Below are 5084 nucleotides of genomic sequence, written 5' to 3'. Positions count from 1 at the left end.
AATTACATTATTATTATTGTTGTCGCCTCAATTTTGTAGCAACTTTTTAGGTTTTACGCGGCCCGCGTAAACCTTAACAAGGTCTTACGCGGCCCGCGAGGGCCCCCTAGTCTACGTGTAGGGCTAGCGTGTCACCGGTAGGTCCGCCACGTGTGCGACACGTGGCCTAAGCGCTTATCCATAGGAATTTTAAGTTGTCGCGACACGCGTAGCCTTACCTTATGGCTTACGCGGCCCGCGTGAAAACCAAATTTCTAAATTTCTTGGTTTTTCATTAACATTAGGGTTTCAGGGGTCCGGGTTTTCACTTACGGGTTGTTTAGGGGCATTTTTGCAGGTCCTTACACCGAGCATCCCAACTTTCCGGAAATCTAAAGTTTCGAATCAAACCATCGAAGGTTTCCCTGGACCATTTCAATGGTGGAAGTTCGACAGTCATTTCTTCAGCAGAATCTTCGTGATGGTCTCCGGTTGACATAGAAGATAAAAATTACAAAATCCTTTCAAGAAACTGACAAGGGAGGCGAAAAAGAAAGGGCTTTCAAAAAGGTAATGATTGACGAGAATAAGCAATTGAAAGATTTATATACCCACCACCATAAATAACCTAGATAACTACAACAACACCTTTTTCGGGGTTGGCACGGTTATCCAAGCATCAGGGGGGAGTGGGAAGAAGCAATAACGTGAGTTCACGCGCACGTTGGGGACATGGTCAGCAACGTACAACTGACAGCGACAGCCTGTCACACGTCAACAGTCATTACTGTACCTTTTCACCTGCCAGAGTCAAAATTTTCAAAATACAAAACATGAGCAACAGTATCTCCTCCAAAGGTTCTCTCTCTCCTTTCGCGCCAAAAACTATACAGCAAGAGCACCCATCTCTCATAGTCCAGTGCTCCACTTATTTTCATAAGAGCAACACTAGACTGGGGGACTTGAAGGGGTAAGGTCCCAAAAACCTTGCTTCAAGTACTTGGGATCATGCCACAATCCCGTTAAAAAGCCCTCTTAGACCTTGCGCGGCCGCGCACTGGTCCTACAAAGAGAACTTAGGAAGAAAACTATGCTTAACATTTACGCACAAAAAGGAGACTAACAAATCCTTGCGCCAATCTCCATAGCGAACAGGATTAAAATCCTAAACAAACGCTTCCGCATAATTAAAATCTAGACTTGGATAAAAATAATTTCTCTGAATAGACATAAAGAAGAGCCACACAGGATTACAGCTGTATTCTTCTAGAAAGCCCCATCGTGCACCACCAGTCGATTATAACCGAATGGCCACGTGGCATTATCCCAGGCTCTCTCAAAGTCACGATGATGGCATGAAATTGAAGAGAAATCTGCACTTGCCCACTTTCCACGTGGCAACACCCAAACCGTTAATCGGGATCGCGATCCGTGTGCTTACACATTCGTTAACGATTAACGGAGGGAGAAAATAACCGCTTACGGAAAAAGCACTTTCCGTCAACTTTTCATCGACAGGTTTTCCCGCCCAAACTTCGGCTATAAATAGAAGGATAATTCAGGTATAATGCTCAAGTTACATTCACTTCACTTTCACTTCTTCTTCTTTTTCATTCAATCCCTCTGGTTCAGTTGATTCCGGTTAATTAAACCAGTGTTTTTTCAAGATTATATTCGGTTTTTATTAGTTTTTTTTGTCATTAACCCATTTGAAAGCCACATCTCTAGTTTGGATTCAGTTTCTATTAGTTTTTTTTGTCTTTAACCCATTTTAACGTAAATTATATATTATCTAATCTTAATAGATAACATGGTGTTAGTAGGGTCCAATTTGTTTTATGAAAGCAATTTCTCATCGTTACCAAAACATGAACATCACAAAGATTTCTTTGAATATGTTAGGCTATTTCATAATCTTTAACTTTGCACCGCAAAGAAATGAACCAAGTGTATTTTGGTTATTGAGATTTTTAACATTAAATTCAGTTAGTACTAATCACATTACCTACCAAAATTTGAGGGGAAGCCAAGGTCAATTTCTAATACCCTGATTCATATTTCACAATTGTTGTACTTGTTGGTAGGATAGACATGAATGAAAATTTGACTTTTACACTTCGTTTTTTGTTACCATTAGGTCATCCTTAGTCATAAGGCCCCTATGTGGGCGTTATGCGATATGTGGCACGCCATGTTATCACGGGGCTTTATGGGGCGTTATGTAACTTGAGGCCGTAGTCATAAAGCCCCTTTGTCATCATTACTCAATTATTTTTTTCATTTTTTTAATTAATTTCTAAGTTTTATAAAATTAAAAATTATTGCATTAAATAAAAAACAATACATTAAAATTAAAAAAAAACGTTACACCTAAAAAATATATTTATTCTTCGTCTTCATTGTTGTTCTCTCATTCTTCCTCTTCGTTTTCTCCAGCATCCAAACCTACGTCTTCAAAGTTCTCGTCTTCGAATTCCTCAACTTCTTCTTCCTCGGAATCTTCTTCGTCGTCACCGTTGTATCGCATTGGGCGAATCGCCCAAGCATGCTCAACCAAATCCGCCTTCAACGTGTTATGTATTTCCTTAGATCGCAATAGTTGTGCATTTGCGAGTCTCTCTTCCATTGTTGCTTGGGTTCCTTCAACTAAATCTTCCGGAATATGGTTTTGGCATATCGCTCTTCTATCATCCTCTATGATCATATTATGCAAAATGATGCAAGCATACATGGTCATTCGTATTCTATCCTTATGCCACATACGATAAGGATTTCTGATAAAATGCCATCGTTGTTGTAGAGCCCCAAAACACCTCTCGATGTCCTTTCTCGAAGACTATTGTAGTTTTCTAAAATACTTTCTTTTCTCATCGAACATTTCAGAAAACGCTTTAACAATAATCGAATACTCCGGATATATACCATCGCCCAAATAGTAGCCATGCTCGTAGTCGTTCCCGTTCGCATGAAAACCGTCCTTTGGTATCGTTCCAGAAATGTAGCTCTCTAACAATGGTGAAGCCCAGTGGCGGACCCAGGAATTTTTCCATGGGGGTGCGGACAATTTTTAAAAATTTTAGGTCCCAAGGTATATAAGTAAAAAATCGGTTCGTATCGGGTCGGGTCGGGTCGGGTCATGTAAAACAAAAGAACATTGAACTAAATTTATATAATCATAAAAATATGTCAAACCATGTTACAAACATAATTAAAACGTCACCCTACGGGTTTTCATTTTTTGAAATCTATCCAAAACATGGCTCCATAACATATTACATAATATATCAACTATTCAAGCCCTAGAAATCATAATGTAAATAACCCTAAAAATCATCTAAACAACATATACACCATAAAAAGAAAAAGCCAAACATTCTTCACTAACAAACATAACCCACCAGATCTACTATGTGGTGTATGCGGCTATAAAAAAAAGGCAAAATATCATTACTAACAAAACATAATCCACCATATAACATAATGAAAAACAAAACGAAGCACATATCTACTGTCATGGTTAGTATGCGGCTAATATCAACCAAAAAATCAACCAAAATTCAACAAAAATAACAAGGAAATTTACCCGTGTTCGATCGGCGGTGGTATGGTGGCTAATTACGGTGGTATAGAGAGAGCGAGAGAGAATATGTAAGGGTTTTGGGCTTGTTTATTTTATTTTGGTTTGAAATATTGTTAATTTGTTGGTTTGTTTATTGGGCTAAGACTTAATAGTTGGCTAGTTAAAGATATTGAGTATTTGGGTTTAGTTATTTAGGTATTAAAAGTTATATAATTTAGGTAGTATTTAAAAAAAATAAGAGTTTACTAAAAAAAATTTTAAATATAAATTGATAACACTTTTTACCTAAGGGTTGCAGACGAAAAATTGCAAAAGGTGCGGACGAAAATTCCAAGGGGTGTGGACGAAAAATTCCAAGGAGTGCGGACGGGATTTTCGACGGAACTTAGCACTAAATTTTTTTTTCCCGGGGGTGCGCCCGCCCACCTTTCCTTTCTCTTACGTCCGCCCCTGGTGAAGCCTCTATGGTATTAATGTCGTTCATACACCCGGCTACACCAAAGAAGACCGACCAAATCCAAAGGTCGTATGACGCAACAGCTTGTAACACCAAAGTTGGCCCTTTTTTATCACCCCGTGTATGTTGACCTCGCCATGCGGATGGAGAATTATACCAACGTCATTGACGACAATCCAAACTACCAATCATGCTGGGTATTCCATGATTTTCTAGATGCACCTCATATATTTGTTGAAGGTCGTTCCAAGTGGGATTTCTCAAATAACGTTTTCCATATAATTGGCATATACCTAAAATATAATTTAATCTATAAAAGTTTTACTAGTAAGCTACTAAAAATGAAAGTAAATATATAAAAGTAAATAAATAAAAGTAAACAAAAAATACCGTAGCAAACATGTTCCACGCAATCTCGTGTTGTTTTCTCCCCCATCTTCAAGTACTCGTCGTTGATGTCGTACGTGTTTCCGTAGGCTAATATGCGTAAGGCGGAGGTGACCTTTTGAATTGAGGTGAAGCCTAAATATCCTCGCACGTCCATTCTTTGCTTAAAGAAATCATACTTATCTTCCAAATCATTATTAATGCGCAAAAATAACCATTGGCTCATCCGAAACCGCCGTCTAAAAACATTGGGTCCGTGAACCGGTGTGGGATCAAAATAGTCTTTCATCAAACGCTCGTTCGCGGCTTCACGATCTCGCAAGATATAGGTGCGCCGCAAAATGGGTCGTGGAGGGGGAGTAGGCCGAACGTGCTCAAATGCTTGTATCACAAGAGTACATGTACTCCTAACCGTTTCTTCCTCCTCCGCGTTTTCTTCGGGTGAAAAAAATCTTCGGTAAATATCGGTAAAGGAGTCTTCCGATGGGGAACCCATTTTTTTAATAGGGTGGGAGTAGCTTCAACACTTTTTAAAAAATATATAGAGAAGAATGGAATGATATATGATAAATTGTAAAAAAAAATGGAAGATTTGGGAGTTATTTATAGATTGAAAGGTTGATTTTTTTTTTTAATTTATGACCGCTCAACGGTCAAAAATACAAAACAAACACCCCATAG

This window comes from Helianthus annuus, chromosome 9 (assembly GCF_002127325.2).
Source record: "Helianthus annuus cultivar XRQ/B chromosome 9, HanXRQr2.0-SUNRISE, whole genome shotgun sequence".
In the NCBI taxonomy this organism is placed as follows: Eukaryota; Viridiplantae; Streptophyta; class Magnoliopsida; order Asterales; family Asteraceae; genus Helianthus; species Helianthus annuus.
Note: the sequence above shows the minus strand (reverse complement) of the source record.